The sequence below is a fragment of the Crotalus tigris genome, unplaced genomic scaffold (genome assembly GCF_016545835.1).
Source record: "Crotalus tigris isolate CLP2741 ecotype Arizona unplaced genomic scaffold, ASM1654583v1 scf7180000017625.6296891, whole genome shotgun sequence".
Taxonomy (NCBI): domain Eukaryota; kingdom Metazoa; phylum Chordata; class Lepidosauria; order Squamata; family Viperidae; genus Crotalus; species Crotalus tigris.
The window spans coordinates 3153389-3171090 of NW_024096520.1; the positions used below are offsets into that span (position 1 = coordinate 3153389).

The 17702-nt window shown below is 38.8% G+C and overlaps 1 protein-coding gene across 3 annotated transcripts in view; it reads left to right on the forward strand.

The window, feature by feature from the left end:
- The window catches only part of SLC38A3 (solute carrier family 38 member 3), a 63677-nt gene that overhangs the window by 9287 nt on the left and 36688 nt on the right, over positions 1–17702 (forward strand). The window contains exon 1 of one of the 3 annotated variants that reach the window (XM_039333680.1): positions 9167–9739. The exons of the other annotated variants lie outside the window; for them this stretch is intronic. The gene's annotated coding sequence lies outside the window, so the exon portion shown is untranslated. Of the gene's footprint in view, positions 1–9166; positions 9740–17702 lie in introns of those variants that run through there. 3 annotated transcript variants of the gene reach the window in all.

A 17702-nucleotide genomic window follows, 5' to 3' on the forward strand; every position in this document is an offset into this window, starting at 1 on the left:
AAAAATAAGAGCAAAATAAGGTTTCTAACATTTACAAACAAGTGAAAATTTAATGCAACATCTAACTAGAGCAGTTATCTATTCCTTAGATATATTAGACTATTCCTTATAGTTATATTGTGTTTTTATTGTTAGCCGCCCGGAGTCCTGCGGGAGTGGGGCAGTTTATAAATTTTAATAAATAAATAAATATTCCTGAGGTATTCTGCAACTCTTGGAGAAATTTCAGCCATTCATTATTGCTGTTGGAAAGAAACTATACTTTTTCCCAGTCCAGGCACAGAAATTTATTTTTCCATGGGCTAGACTATAGCTCTGCTTGTTGCTTTTAAGAAAAACCACAACTTTTTCCGAAGCAAAGAGCTTGAGAGAATCTCCTAAGTGCTGAAGGCCATGCCTGCAAGAAGGTGTGTATTCAAACTCAATCATGGGCTAGCATTTAGATTGGCAAGGAGGCTGCAGTATTTTGGATGCTGGTTTCCAATAATCAGTAGAAGATAAAAAATCAGAATAAGTCATTGAAGTCCACAGTCTAATACAGACATGTCAAACACAAGGCCTTCACATATCCGGCTTGATAGGCTCTGGGGGAGGGGTTTCGGCAGGCAGTGGGGTGCTCTCCTCACAGTGCCGAGAGGCTGAGCTGGATGGCGCAAATCCAAAAAGTAGCGCGATGCCGCCCAGCCCCTAGCCTGCCCGGTTTCGGCAGGCAGCGGGGCGCTCTCCTCACCACGCCGAAAGGTTCAGCCAGGCAGTGCGAAGCTCGCCACCTTTGCACCTTGCTGCCTGCTGAAATTGGGCAGGCTGGGGGCTAGGCAGCATTGCACTTCTCATCAGATTCATGCCACCCAGCTCAGCTCTTGGCGCTGTGAAGAAAGTGCCCCGCTGCCTGCCAAAACTGGGCAGGCTGGGAGCTGGGCGGCCTCGCACTTGTTTTTAGAGTTGCACCGTCTGGTTCAGACTCTTGGCGCTGTGAGGAGAGTGCCTTGCTGCCTGCCGAAACTGGGCATGCTGGGGGTTGGGCGGCATTGCGCAAGTAACGTTGACTCTCATGCTGCACATGGCAACCCCTCCCCCAGAGCCCACCAAGCCAGATATGTGAAATAGGTGAGGGCCAGAGACCCTCAGGTCTGTCCCACTCCTGCCCAGGCCCCCACAGGCACCCTTGACATGAATGATGTAGAGCTGGCCACGCTCACCCAGTAGGCCACACCCACTCCATCCACACCCACCCAGTAGGCTGCACCCACCCTGGCCACACCCACCTGGCCCCCTGAGAGCAACCACAGTGATGATGCGGCCCTCAATGAAATTGAGTTTGACACCCCAGGTCTAATACTAACAACAACCCCTAGTGTAACTGTTATGGGACCTTGAACTTTTGGGTAACAAGTAGGGAATGGAAGAGAAAGTCTGCCAAGACTAGAAAAGTAAGTTTTAAAGAGTACAAATCCATGTTTTCCCACAAGCATAATCCAAACATAGAGATAATTCTCACTAAGGCATTATTAAAGAATTTTTAAAGGTGCTACCTGCTCTGCTGCTCCTATACAACCTTTCTGGAAGGCATGAGAAAGTAAATCTCTGTGACAGAAATTGTTGTTAGGTTTTAACTCAAGGAATGTGTTAGAACAGACATGTCAAACTTGCAATGTCACGTGATGTCGCGGACGTATTGGAGCTTTTCCCCCATTGCTGGCAATGGGGTGGGTGCGGTTTCGTCGTGACGCGTCCGGCCCCTTGGACCGGCAGTTTGACAACCCTGTGTTAGAGGTTTAAATTTCCTGATGCCTCAGCCAAAGAGGTGACTCTGGCTCTCCCCTTTTTTCCAGGCCTGTTGCCATTCACTGATTATCTGTCTTTGCAAGTGGAGGAATAGATTTTTATTGTTATTTTTTTTTATTTTAGGGATAACCTTAAAAAAAGAAGGTTGCTAATTCAAAGGTTGACAGGCAACAGTTCAATCCTTTGAACTGTGTAAGAATGGAAAATATGATATATTGGTTTAAGGATTGGGCTGGGACTGGAGAGAGCCAAGTTCAAGTACACCCTCAGGTGGGTGACTTTGAGCACGTCTTAGCCAAGAGCAACTTTAAGATGTGTGGACTTCATCTTCCAGAAATCTGGCTAGGGAATTCTAGGAATCGAAGCCCACTCATCTTAAAGTTGCCAAGTTTCAAAAAGTTATAAGTTTTGTAAATAAGTAATAAATATATCATATATATATCATTCCTTATCTCCAGCCTTCAGAAGCTGGAGTTTAAAGGATTTTGAATCAAATATCTAGTAGTCAGCAACTGTATATTGGAATATCTTTCTTCCTGCATACTATTATGGCTCCACAAATATTCTTTTTTTTTCTCAATATATTTTATTAAAGTTTTACAATAACAATCTTTAGTGCTTGGTAAACAATGTGTTGGCTGGGTTCATATATTTAACAACAATAATAGTTAGTTTCTATAATTCCATAATCAACATACTAGTTAGTAATACATTTCCTGATCTTCTCATAGTATTTTCCTTTTGCCAACATTGAGTAGATACAATTCTTAGTGCTTTTAATACATATAAAGTTAAATGTATTTTTCTAGTGTTTATACAAATAGCATTAATATCACTATATAACATCTTTTCTAATCAGTATTTATTTCAGTTGTATTTGCAAAGAGTCATTTTATTAAATCACCATAGGTCTTGTTTTCAACATTCTTATTTAAGCTTAGTTTCCCCTCAATATTCAAAACATTCTTATCAATTATAATTTTCTCAGAATTAATTACATTTAAATGTCCAGACATTCCACTCAGATAAGCCATCCCAGTATTTTTATATTTTTCTTAACGTAAAAAGAAAAAAACCCCAAAGTATTATACTGTTTATAAATCATATCTCTCTTATTATAGAACCCATTTATATCCAAAATTTATCTATTCTTTTAGCCATATTCAAACAAGTATTTAGTCATTTAATACTCCATCTGGTAAGTCAAATAATCTGATCTCTTAAATCTAACTTTAGCATTTTTCTTTTGCCAGACAGCTTTCCGAGTCAGTGTGTTCAGTTTGCCAGGGAATTTTTCCTGTATTTTTGTGAATGTTATTAGAGCTAGGGAAGATAATTAGGTGGAGCAGACTCTAGTAGTTCTCCTGGCATCTCTATAACCCATTTTGTCGGATCTTCTTTCTTATCCTCTGGTTTATTTTGAAGTTCTGAAAGATAAAATGTCTTTTCCTTTTCCAATGTTATAACAGAATCTTGCAAATTTTTCTTTGCCTGTGCTAGGCTGTAGTTCCTTTTGTTTATAGCCTCCATTTTTAGGACACTTTCCTCTAGTTTGTGTTCTATCGTCTGATGTATTTGTTCATCCTTTATCATCATTTTCTGAGAGTTTTTTAATTGTGAGCTTAGGTTAAAGATGTACTCATTTATGTCATCAAAGTTGTTTTTAATCTCATTATGATTTGAAACAATTGTCATTTGAATTAGTTGCAACACTGCATGCATTTCCTCTTGGAAAATATTTGCCTTATCTTGAAGTATTACTCCTGCAGATCTCTGATGTTCCAGGCTGGGAGCTTCAGAAGAAAAACTTGAATGTGGTTTCCTACCACTATAAATTATAGTGCAGAATCTCCAGATGTCTGGCTCTCCAAAAAGGCAGGATCAAACAGATAAAGCTCTAAAACTGGTGTTCTCCTTAGGCTTTTCATGAAAGTTAAAAGATCCTCTCCTCTCACCCAATTTCCTTTCTTTTCCCTTCTTCCATACTATATTCCTTTCATCTGGTTCTTCCAAAGCTTTGTGGCTTCTTGTCTTGCGTTCATACATTTTCTCACACCTCATTATTGCCCTCCTTGGATTATTTCTTCCTCTTCTTAACAGCAACTTTGATTCACAAGAAAAGCAAGAAAAAATGCAATCCTTTTCTGAAGGCTGTCAGTTTTCTAAAAACCTTTTGTGCTTTCTCCAGCATCTTCAGCTTTCAGCAGTCCTATTTCCCTCATGGTTCTCCTACTGCCTACTTCACACAACCCTATAGGAAAGAAAGCAAATCTATCTGTCAATTGCTGAGTGACAATGCAGGCCTGTTTAAATCTCTAACAAACAGGCTGTTAAACATCATGAAAGAGGCTTCCTAGACTCTTGAGAAATGCAGACACATCAAATAGGGGAAAGGAAATCAGATTTGTCATGTAGTAGTGATTTCTTTTTTTTTTTTCATCACTTTAAGATAGTTATGAGAAAGACTGTAAGAAGAATCAGCCCCCCAAAAGCTGATGTGTGAGTTGAACATACAGCATGTGTCAAGCCCAAAAACATCACAGTAAAAATCTGGAGTGTTGTGTTTTTATTCCAAGATTATTAGGTTTGTGTTAATTATTTATTCCTGAAATGGTTAAAAATTGCTCAGGCAAATGGACACCCAAAGAGACCCCAAGACTCATGTTCAACTTTTTTCTCAATTATTCTCTTACCAAGTGGCAGGCAGATTTCCCACACTTACTAAGCCAAAAGAACTCCACATAGGCAAGGGACAAGTGTCAGCCAGCACCTCATTTCTCTGGGACATATAGATGGCTACTGGGATATTTGGCTATCAGCATATGGCCAGTATATCTCACTAAAGGTGATGTACCATGTCTAACAATATTTCTTTGTAAGTTTCAGAGCTGAACACTGTGGTACTTTTGGCAATGTGTTACCCTCTTTCAAGTGCATTCATTCCTATATGTAGCATTTGATGAAGGGTGGGGGGTCATTCAAGCATGGATTTTGTTCAGTTTTACAAAAGATACAATAAGATCATCTTCAATGTGTTCCCTTGTGCTTTTTCTCCTGTGTTTTCCCACCTTTTCAGATTTCCTTCCTTCCTCCCTTCCCATGGCCCAGCAATACAGTTCATCCATAAATCTAGAATGTATGCCATGCTAGATATTGTTCATTTGTATTTCCTTCCACTCTTTTTATATTTTAGTAACTAACCCTAAATGTACAGAAAGAATATAATTAAATAGGTACCAGAATTGGGTAGTTAAGTGTATTGTTACCACTGAGTTACAGCAGCAAATAAAGAGAAGGAACTGGAGGTATTTTGGAAAGCTCTAGGACAGGCTAGGCTAAAGAGGGCCATCCTCCAGGTTATGGTCTACAAGTCCCAGAATTCCCCAATCAGCATAACCATTTCTGAGAATTTGTGGAATTGGCTGAATTCAGGATCCAGGGGGATCCAGACCTATATGGGTAGGCTTTGCAGAATATTGAACACATTTAAATCATTCTATTAGAGTCAAGTCTATCTTTATGATAATGGAGGGCTCCTGGTAGGAAAGAAATGACTCAAGGCAGACTCTTGGCTATCAGCAATTGACATCCCTGTATGCCACATGATGGGGCCCTGCTTTCACTTTTTTTTCTTGAAATTTGGCACCTTCAACCATAGGAATGGGCTGAAAGGTCCAGAGATTGTAAACCACATGCAAAAGCAACTAATGATACCTTAGCAGAATCCCTGGGGCTTTGTTTCCTTGCAAGACCGTTGTTTTTGCTAGACCATAATGCAGGATAGTTTGGATGTGGGTCTGCGTGAAGTTTGTTATTTCCTTTTGTAGCTTTGAGTTCCCATTTCTATGCCAGGCCTCTGGAGAGTGAAGGGAAATAATCCACAGGGCTTCTATCTGGAACTCTTTGTGATTTCAGCTGCTGGGGAACCCCTGGAATGAGAATTGCATGATGAAAACCTGGTTGTGTAGCAGGAAACAAATTAATTTTGATTACTGAATTAATACATCTTGAAATAGCCATCCAGTTCATTAAATACACATCCTGAAAGGTCAGGCAATATTTATTTCTCCTTGAAAATATTTGAACAATTCTTCTCTTCTAGTTGCTAGTAGAATTTGAATTTTTTGATCTGATGCTACACCTTCTGTTTAGCTAAGTCTTTTCAGCTTGAATTAGAGGACAGTTGATGTTAATTATTGTAATAATAATAATAATAATAGTAGTAGTAGTAGTAGTAGTAGTAGTAGTAGTAGTAGTAGTAGTGGTAGTAATAATATAAAAAATTGGAAGGGACCTTGGACCTAGTCCAACCCCCTGCTCAGGCAGGAAATCCTATACCATTTCGGACAAATGGCTGTCTAGTCTCTTCTTAAAAACTTCCATTGTATTTTAACCATTTGTGTTGGTTATTGTGTGATTATTGTCAAAAGCAAAAGAATTTTATTTTTATGTCAGTCAAATCATTTGGTGAATAAAAATTCATTGGACAGTCATCTCTCTGAAGAATTCTGATCATAAAATATGGGGGAGGGGCTGCATTTTTTCCATTCAGTTCAGCTGAACAGAGGTACAGAACAACTTCATTGTGAATTAGCTGAGTGATTCAAAAGCACTTGTTTTCAAGCAGAGCAAAAGCAAGCAATTCAGCAACTGCACCATTGGAGTGTATAAATGTAACCGTATCCTTGATACCTGACTGAGGGTTAGCATTCCAAGATGAAGCTTTTTTGAGCAGGATTTCATAGATGTATTAGGTCCAGCTGTGTCCCGATGTGTTATCTTCCCCAAAGAATGACAATTTGGGGGTGTGGTTGTGGTTGTAGTTGTGTACTCAGAATGACAATGCTATGGCAAAGTCATGTACTACCCTGTCTTCAAATGGCATAAAAAAGTAGAGGGCTGCAGCTGGTATTTTAGAATAAATGAGGCAGTTAAATAACTCTGCTGTACTTTAATTGCAGGGTTGGCTGGCCTCTGTTATTACTCATAGATCACAGATGGAGAAGTAAGAATTACAGAGGTTGGTGTAGAACTGTTGATATTTACATCCGGGTGAAACTGAAGCAAAGACCTTGACACTAATAGTAGTTTTACATTTATTGATCAGATTTTTTTTTAGTAAGTACTAAGTATAAGTATGAATTGGGGAAGATTCTAGAATGTCTAAGTGTTTGATACACTGTTGGTGAATAAAGTACAGCTTTGTAGCAGTTTTCCTAAATGCCACATGTAAAAAAAAAACAAAACTGCCAAAATCCCAATGCTTTCCCAAAAGCAATCTGCAAGGAAAAAATGCAAGATGCACAAAGAGTTTAAATGTCCCTGGCCATCTACACTAGTGAGGTGACCTTAAAGAGGAAAATCTGGAGTTTTGCTCCAAAAGCTCTGGTCCAGGACAAAAATGAATTTGAACTATTTAACTTCCTTTTCTAATTTCACATCTTTGTTTTAAAGCCAAGTTCAGACAACTGGAGGTTGGACCATAGTAATTATTATTTAGCATATGGTGATGTTACATTAGCCAGGAGACTGCAGTGTTAATATAACAAAGTTGTTTGGCTGCTGACAGTTGGCCATACCAATGAAGGAATGTCTTGTTTTCTGTGGTGTAACAGACATTTTTCCCCCCAAATGTCAATGAATCTGTTCTAGACCAATCTATGTGTCTTTCTCTTTGTCTCCATTAAATAGTGTCCATTCCATGTGGGATGGAGAGAGACATGCTAGCTTGGCCTCTTATTTTCACAGTTTCTGGAATGCTAGCAAGGCTAATCTATTGCAACAAAACAGAAGAGCTATTTTAACAGAAGGCATTTTAAAGGCTAATGGATTTATTATGACATATGATTTCATGGGTCTCCATGGCATAAAAGCTTCTGCCACATTAAATTGATTAGTCTTTAAGATGCCAGAAAATTCTTTGTTGTTGTTTTTGCAGTTTCCCTTTTGCTTCAACTGGTTTGAGGGAATGTGCTTGTGCTCTCCCCCCCCCTCTCTCCCCTATAGGAGAGACATTTAGTGTTCAGTAGCAAGACATCTGAAAGAATCTAATAGCAACTTTTCCAATAAAATTGATTTAAAAAGCATAGGTCCTATGACTGTCCACATTATTTTTTAAAAAGGCAATAGTTGTGTCCACACAATATATTTATCAATGATTTTTAATTCATTGAATTAACCAAATTTCTTGGCTTTGCATAACAGCCATAAACTAACCAACTGGACACGGTTTTGTCAATTCAGCAGGCTAAAATGAGGTTTATTTATTTATTTATTTTTAAAATTTATAAGCCGCCCCACTCCTGAAGGACTCTGGATGGCTAACAATAAAAAACACATAAAACATAACAAAACAACAGTACAAAGACAATCATCCAGGGGTTAGGTTTTATAAACCCCAGGCCTGCCAGAAAAGCCAGGTCTTAAGTAGCTTACGGAAGACCAACAGGGTGGGAGCGGTCCTAATCTCCGGGGGGAGCTGATTCCAAAGCGTGGGCGCCATCACAGAGAAGGCCCTCCTCCATGGCCCCGCCAAATGGCATTGCTTGGCCAACGGGGCCTGAAGACGTAGGGAACTATGAGGTAGTAGGCGGTCTCGCAAATAGCCTGGCCCTGAGTCATATAGGGCTTTAAAGGTAATGACCAACACCTTGAATTGGACCTGGAGACCAATAGGCAACCAGTGCAGCTCACGGAGGATAGGTGTAACGTGGGTGTATCGAGGAGCACCCACTATCGGGCGGCTGCATTCTGGACCAACTGTAGTCTCCGAATACTTTTCAAGGGTAGCCCCAGGTTGATTGATTTGTGTGTGACAGTAGTGTAGCAAAATAAAGACAAATTAAGAATCATGGTTTACTATATTGTGTAAACATTTAATCTAAAAGTCAAGGTACAGAAAAAATAAGTTAAGGGAAGAAAGATGAAAGATGTAGAGAATTGTAAGTTAGCATTTATATCCAATTTGTTCTCAGTTGACCTTAACACTTTGAGGCTTTTTCTTGAAGAGTGTTGGTGACCCTTAATTATCTGGCTGATGATTGAGATTGAAATGCCTTGTCCCTCAGGACTGTAACAATTCTTTTGGATTTCAGTGAAACTGTTGCAGAATGTATTTATAGTTTACACTAATGAGGATCATATAGTCAAATTTACACTATTGTATAAACATTATTATGCAACAGTCGGGTAACTAATTCATAAACAACTACTGGCATCAGCTTGTATCTCATGAGAAGAACAGAGCAAAGGGAAATAGAATGAAAGCCACAACCAATTAATGTTCAGATTAATTGGGGAACTGGATTCTATTCAATAAATGTGAGGAAGGCGAAGGAATGTTCCACTAGAAATAACAAATGTTCTTTTACAATAAACAGTACAATGGCAACAATCAGCAAAGATCCTGGATGCTTGGATTAATGAGAATTTAAGCAGCAGGCAATTGGGGATTACTGCCTTGCTATACATAGCAACAAACTGTGTTCCACATCTGATTGGAGGTAGAGGTGAGGCGGAGGGAAGAGAGAGAGAGACATAGCCAGGACAGCCACATGGGCCAAGCTGGTTCCTCTGGAGTAGTTGATACAAGTGCTGGGATAAGATTAGATGATTGCATGTTAGAAGATTGACTTGGCATCAGGTGTTTTTTTAAAAAATGTTTTAATGAGTTTAATTTTATAACTTTAATATGGTTTTGTATGTTATTTTAACTTATGATTGAGAGCTACCCAGAGTTGGTTATAAGATGAATAGCTATATAAATGTTTTAAATTAAATAAGTTGAATTAGAATCTCCTGGAAAATCAAGGTCCCTATTCACCTTCAGCCATGGAAGTTCTAGATCAGGGGTGTTAAACTCACCATATCTGGGGTTTCTGCAGATGTGGGTTTCAAAAGGGGAATCAGTTGGTGATTCAGCTAATACAGGGGTCTTCAATCTTCAAACCAGAAGGTACAGAAAGAGATACTGTATGTATTTTGAATAATGGTAATTTGTATTACAAGAAATCAAGTGTTGTTGCATTATCTAGGGCTTCTTCTCCAGAATGTATGTCTGAAGTGAGAATAAGGTTGTAAGAAGCGGGTGGTTAACGATTGACCAAAACTTCTACTCTAGTGAAATCTCATATAGGACAAAATTCCACTGTAATCAGAGCGGAGTTGAAACCATTTAACATCAGGTGTTCTGACCTATCACTGTATGGCAGGTCAGATAAGAAGATTCCACACCCTCTTTGGGGTAGGCCATACAGGAAGGTACCTATCCCTTGCCTTATGCTCCCTCCCCTAATAGCAATCTTACTTTGAACATTGGGGGACAGAGAGGGGTTAGTTTTTCCACAGCCAGCATCATTGCACAGAACTGTAAGTGAATGATGGTAATGAGCATGTTATTTGGCATTGCCTGAGCGGTTAGAGCAAATAACATTCATAATAAATCAGCTGCAGAAAATTTATTAAATGTTAAGCTTAATTGGTGAAATTTAGTAATTTACTGTGATTTATAGGTTATCTGACCCCCTCCTATTTCCCCCCAAAACGTGGCTGTCAAAAAAATTTAAATCTGTATGCCGATTAATTGTTTTGACTTTTTTTTTTTTTTTTAAAAAAGTATTTTAAAACTGGAATTTTTGATCTTAATTTAAAATGCATTAATATTCCTTGAGATATTATAAATGATCCTTGCAATTCCCAGTTCCATCTACTGGTGTACTGTATGAATAGCTGAATTACTCATTCATCAGCATTATAAGTGAGAGAAACCGAGCCACTTCCTAATCAGCCTGAAGGAAGTTGCTTGTTGAGAATAAGCAGCTTTCAAGATTTATTTTATCTTCTGTAATTGTCCTTAATGGGGGGGGGGGTTGGAAAAGCATGCAAGACTTTTTTTCTTAGATAATAATTCTCTATTAAGTGATTTGTGAAAATAATGTTTATATATGTGAATTCAAAATAGGTCTGCCTGCTCATTTATTAAATTGATTCACAGGAAAAAAATATTAAATGGAAAGAAAAATCAGTTAGATCCACTGACTTAATTATGGTTGTCCGTAAGTAGAATGCAACAGAGGTAAAGGAATAGGGTGATGCTGACTGCAGAATTACTGGAATAGACCCTGGCTGTCGTTTGACAATTTTAGAATATATGCTTATCCTGATGATTTAAGATTAAGCTGGAAAGAAGAATTTAAATAAGTTTGAAGGGTCTTTTGATGAAAATGTGGAAGCATAGGAAGCTGCCTTCTGCAGTATCAAAACGTGGATTCGTCTAGCCCACACTGATTGGCAATACTGCATTGGATTTTAGGCAGGATTCTTCAAGGCATAGTTGTAAATGTCAGGATTGCATTTGGAAATTTTTTTCTAGCAACGTCAGCACTGACTTATGTCTCTTCCTTGAGGAACACTAAAGACTGAGGTGAGCTCAGTGGAATCGCTAAGGAGTGAAGGTATTTTTTGGGGTGTGTGTGCGTATATGTATGTACTGTACACATATGTATTTTGGAGCAGGGGAACCAATTCTGGAAGAACAGGAGTGCTGCTGGCTGGATATCAGAACCACACACACAGTAAGAATGTTAACCCATTCTACATAGAGGCTCCTGCAGAGTTTTTATTTATCTGATGTGGCTCTCTGCTTCTCTAGCCCTTTGATACATGAAAATGGCTGGCCATAGTACATGGAATATGTTGCTTGATGATTCATTTTATTCACTGTGACACTTTCTAGTGTGGACATGCAAAGAGAATTTTAATATAGCTCCAATAATACGTGGGTGAAAGGGAAGAAAGGAAAAACTGTAAAGTACATTTCACACAATAATGCATAATATTCACATAAATGCCCTTTACAGGCACTGCATTCAGTGCTTATAGCATACACACGGAGAGATTTTTTTCATGTACTGTCATATACTTCACTTCCTAACCCAAATAACTTTTTACGAGGACAGATATAGACTCCAAAGTACAACTTAAGGGCATATAACAGTGTTTTCTCACAGAAATTCCAAGGTGAACATCAGTGTTGATATGATGTTCAGACTTTAAAATTCAGATGAGTAAGGTTATTTGTGGACTACATCTGACCCCTTTCATATAAAGTTAGATTTATTGGCTGTTCTGCAAGGAGTTACTGCAAAGCAAAAGGAAAGGAAAGCAAAGGAAACCAAATAGTATTAAGAAAGATTTGTTGCCCATCTTTCTATTTGTAAAACTCTCTCCGCTTCCCACTGCTACTTTGTTAAAATAGTTTTCAAATAAGTATTTAAAAAAATAATTAGTACTATGCACGACTCCTTCATTTCCACATTAATGTTGCTAATCAGGTGCCCAGCTGAACTGCATTCTGGGAAGCACGCCAGCTATGGAACGAATGCTGTTGCTGCCAGATCCTGCCAGCTGTCAGCAGAGGCCCACTCGCCCTGGGAATTTCATCTCGTCAGGCTAGGAGCCGGAAATCTTTTCTTGTACATTAAATTAACCAAAGAGCAGTGAAAATGTGGCTTAGCAATGGCACGGTATTCATTACTCAAGTAACTGAACTGTTCTGTATTATATAGGGTTAAAAATGGGTATTTAATTATAGGATAACAAGATTTTTGAGCAAAAAAACAAAAAGAAGAGCTTTTTAGTCTCAGATTAAAAAAAACACACACACACACAGACACACACAGGGCTTCCTGTAATAACTGACGGGACTTGCTGTCCAAATCTTGCATGAGGCTTGGAACTGCTTTTGCTTCCCAATAGAGAAGTCATTATGCATCTGCTAAGGCAGGGCTTTTTAACTTTTTCACCCATTGTACCACTTTTAGGATATGGCAACATCCCAGTATCACCAGTCGCCTAGCAAGGTGTCAAAAACTTGATGACCAAAAAAAAAAAAAAGGAAAAAAGTGATAAAGTACAGGTAGTCCTCGACTTACAACAGTTTGTTTAGTGACTGTTCAAAGTTACAATGGCACTGAAAAAAGTGCCCCGCAAGCCACAGCCGAGGAAGACACCTGCCTGCCCGCCCAGTGGCGCTCTTTCTCCTGTCTGAGGTTTTTATTGTTGTGAGCATTTCGGTTGAGGATTGGCAGTGGGGGTGGGGTGGGGGGGTTGGTTTTTATTCCCCCTGTCTGCTGGGTAGTTGCAGCAGGTTTTGGTCACTTCACATGACCCTGGGACACTGTGACCATCATAAATATGAATCAATTGCCAAGCATCTGAATCTAAATCACAAGACTCTGGAGATGCTGCAACATTCCAGCTGATCGGCGCTTCTTCTGGGTTCAGCAGAAGTGCCAGAATCAGTGCTGTTTTCCAGCTGATTGGTGCTTCTTCGGGGCTCAACAGAAGCACCAGGATCAGCTCCGAGCTCCAGCTGGAGCCTGGCGCTGATCCTGGGGCTTCCCCTGAGCCCTGACAGCCCTGCAGCTCCAGCCATCTCTCGCTCAGGCTTGTGCGGTGCTGCCATCGGTTCAGCTCATTCCCCTCCCCCACTACCACTTTTCTAGGATGGTCACGTACCACCTGCCGGGTGCCAATGTACCACAGGTGGTACTCATACCACTGGTTGAACAGCCCTGCGCTAAGGAGACGAAAGGTAGGAAATCAAATTCTTGATCTTATGTGTCAATGTCTCAAATGATATGTTGCAGTTATATCCAGTACTGCAAGTATTTTTGGGAGGATTTCTCTCCCACACCCAAATCCAAATTTAAAAGAGGCAAAATCAACCCTTATTAAGTTTTGCTAAATAATACTTCCTCGTCACAACTTCCTGTGGAGTTCCATCAGAGCCTTGCATGCTGTTGATTGAATTAAGGATGTGGGCTTTGCATCTTCCAAGCCAACTTGAAGCATTTCTGATTTATATCTCACTGTCCTCCCCTTCTGGTGTTGGTGGTGTCCTTTCTGACTTGCTTATCCGTAGATCATCAGGCTTGGCATCTCATAGCAATTTCCTTGCAGGAAAGCAAATAGACACTTATCTCTAGCTGGGTGGTAGACTTGCTATTACTTGCTTTCTTAAAATGGCAAGTTTATCATCTTGTCAAGAAAAATCCTTTAATCCACTAAGAATCTAAGGTACTATGGAACCAACAAATCACAATTGTTTTCATAAGAAAATACAATGGAAGTAAATTATACCTTTGGATTGTTACTGAATTGAAGTAGAAGGCGTTCTAGCTAATTTGGGCCTAAGCCATATAAACTTCTGTATGTAAGAGTAAGCACATTAATTGGGTTTTGGAAAGCAACTGGCAAGCAGGGCAGCCGTTTCCAAGCCTACCTGGACTCTCTTATTTTGGGCTAGTTGCAGTGCAAACTCTTCTTGTTTAGCAACAATTAGCAACTATTCACAATGCAACGGTAACAAATGGTAATAAAAGTTTCATTTTCCAACCAATGTGTGTATTTATGACCAAATTTCATATTCCTGACAATGATGCATGCTGGAGTGGGGGTAATGTTGGCATAGCTGTATGAGAGAACTTTATCGGACTGAGATGACAGCAATTGGTGACCTTTTCAATATCTCTCTTGTTCATTTAGTAACCATTTTGCTTAATGACCATATGGTTGGATTAGAACTCAGTCACTAGAGGAGGGACCAAAAGCCATCCCACAGAAATACAAAGGGGCAGGGAAACCAAATATATCTGATGACCTAGCCTTAACTGCTTCCTGTGTGTGTTTGTACAATTGAGTGGTAGTGGCCCACCACTGAATAACAAATAGATTCTCAATCAATTGTTTCTATGCTTTCTCTTGTCTAATTTACCTAATAATTCATCTTCACGTTTGACAATTATAAGCAGACAACCTGTGATAACATCATCTTTTCTCCCACATCATAAAATATTCTTGTGACAGGCAGCTTAAAATATTCCTGAAGCAGTTAAGGCCATTATCCCCCAAACCTGAAATATCTCTAGAGTAGACATCTTCTCTACAACTTTATCTCACTTTTCTGGAGGTTTGCCATTTAAGAAATACACAGTGGATTTATGACATTAACACCCTCCATTTTATGATCCCTGCAAGCTTCAATTTCCATTTTTATCACTTGATAGAAGATAGCACCAGAAGCCAGCCAACAGAAGTACCATGTTCTCCATTAGATTAGCTGTCATTTTTCTCCCAGAAGCTCTTTCTGTATTTTAGTTAGCTGGTACTGCCAAATACTTTTTTATTTGAGCATTGTCTATTATTTCATTCATGAGTATTTTCATCCAAATTAAACTGTGCAGAAGGTATTTCTTCTTCACAGAATGGAACTACTGCAACTGTTGTTCCCCCAACTCCCACCCTTGGCTTTTCAAATGCTCCAAAAGGGCAGTCTGGTCAATGGTATCAAAGGCTCTGAGCAACACAGCATATTATCTGGAGTTCCTTCCTCTTTCCAAGGTACCCAGTGCAGATTATCTACCAGGGCAACCAAGGCCAAATCTGTGCCAATTTTGGATATAAATTTAGACTGAGAAGGACTGAGACAATCTATTTTCTCGGTTAGTTCCCATTTTGTAATGTTTGCCTCTCTCCTTAAAGCATTACTAGAATCTTCTTTGGATGGACTTAACAGAATAACAGAATTGGAAGGGACATTAGAGTCTTCTATTTCAACCCCCTGCTCAAGCAGGAGACCCTATATCATTCCGTACAACTGGCTGTCCAATTTCTTCTTAAAATTGCACCCACAGTTTCTGGAGATAAGCCATTCCACTGATTAATTATTTTTACTGTCAGGAAATTTCTCCGTAATTCTAGGTTGGATTTCTCCTTGATATTTTCCATCTGTTACTTCTTGTCCTGCCCTCAGGGACCTTGGAGAATAGGCACTCTTCTATGTGACAACCCATCAAATATTGGAAGACTTGTAGGAAATGACCAGGCTAAGCATGAGAGTGGGGTCAACCCAGTGGTGGGATATGTGAGCAACCAGTTCTCTGTGTGGATGCAACAAAAAATTCCCCCACTGGGTCAACTGCATCATCAATTTGGAAGCCCTTCGTGCCTACAAGAGATCTAAGTCCAGCCCTCCTTGGATTCCATTGACCCTTACCTATTGCCAACTTATCTTGAGTGTTAATAGTTCAGATTCTTGTAGCGCACTAGCATGGAATAAATTTGTATTTATTTGAACAATCTTGGTTCCTGGTTTCTTGCGCTTGACAAGACTACTATCATGTCACCTCTAGTTCTCCTCTTCATTATACTAGACATGCCAAGTTCCTCACAAAGAATTAGAAGCAATGCAGTCTGAATGAAACTGTCCAATATTCATTACATCAAGGCTTGAATTTATTGGAAGGAAGAAAGTAATACCATCATGCAAATGTTGCGAAGTATGTAATTTGCACTATGATGCAAATGTGTGGGACCTCATCATGACTTATAGCAAATGCCAAAGAACTTGATGACATGGAGCTTTAGAAGAGATATTTAATTCAATCTTAAGTTAGCAGTAAATTTTACAGCAGATGCTATATTTGTTTTTGACATGTACTGTGGGTTTCTAAATACTTGATTTTTTTTAAAAAAAAGAAAATCTGTGCAAATGAGGGTTTTAAAGTTAAAGCAGTTCTGACTCAAGTACAATAAAGTCTTAGATTTCGATAAAGAACAATTTCAAGAGCTATCTAAATCCCGTTAAGCTCCTGTGGTCTCATATGTGGCCACCCCTGAGAATGCAATTATGGTATCAGCTAAGTTATTTAGATATTGACTCAGGATTTCAAAACTGCAATTTAGGTTACTTTATCAAATCTATTGTTGTAGGAATAAGAAAAAAAATGTTAGATACAGTTTGAAAATACTTCGGCAAACTGTAATAGTTTTAGCCTTTTATCTTCCAAATGAAGTCAAGAAGACTTAAAGCTGTTCTCTTGGTTGAAATAAAATTAACCAAACTATCATTTTGATCAAATCATTGGTTTTTTGGTCATTTTGGTTAAAAAAATATTGCACATATTTTCATATTTATTTTTTATTAAATTTCTACACATCTCACCTAAATGATTCTGGATGTAATGTACTCTACTGTAATATGTGTAATATATATTGTAAATGCATATAAGCTAATTATACTATTCCCTGTTACAGTAAATAAAGTCACAAAAAAACAATGTTAAGAAAATACAGAAAAGGAGGAAGAAAAAGAAATTAAAGGCAAGAGACAGGAGATACAAGAACAAGGAAAGGAAATCTAACAAATTTTGGTTAGATTTGGTTTACATTGGTATCATTACCTGTGCCTCTCTAAACCTGTCTATCCTTACAAATCTTCTCATTTTAATTTAGTTCTTCATTTCTTATTCTTCATTTGTTTAAACTGATTTTAAATCTTTTAATAGGATAATGAATCTACCAATCTTTGTAGTTTAAGGTTGAACTGTGACATCCTTAGTGTTCTCTGAGCCTGTCTTCTTCTGGACATTTCATTACCAGACTAGATAACAACATATGTGTTGACAGGGAGTGGGGTTTGCTCTATTTATGTACCGTAGCTTGCCCTGCCAGTGTTGGGGGGGGGGGAGGGAGGTAGTTCTCACCTTAGCAGTTCCTTGATTAAGTTGCTTGATGTTGAGTCTGAGTTGGTAGTTCTTTTATTAGGGTATTGTTTACTGCTTGATTGTTTGTCTGGTGTTGCTCTTGGTGTTAATCCCAGCTTATTCTGAGTGTTGCTTGCTGGTGTTCTAGTCTTTTTGTTTCCCTTTCAGCTTTTATATTGTCTCTTTTGAATGATGTATACATATTATTTATGTGCCTGATGATGACTGATTTATCTGAGTCCCGGGCTTCTAGAAATTCCCTATCATTTTTGGATTTAGCTTGGTTTATGATGCTCACAGCTTCCCAGTTGAAACTATGGTTAAGTCTTTCCATATGTTAAGGAGTTTTCATTGTGTCTTCTAACTGTTTAG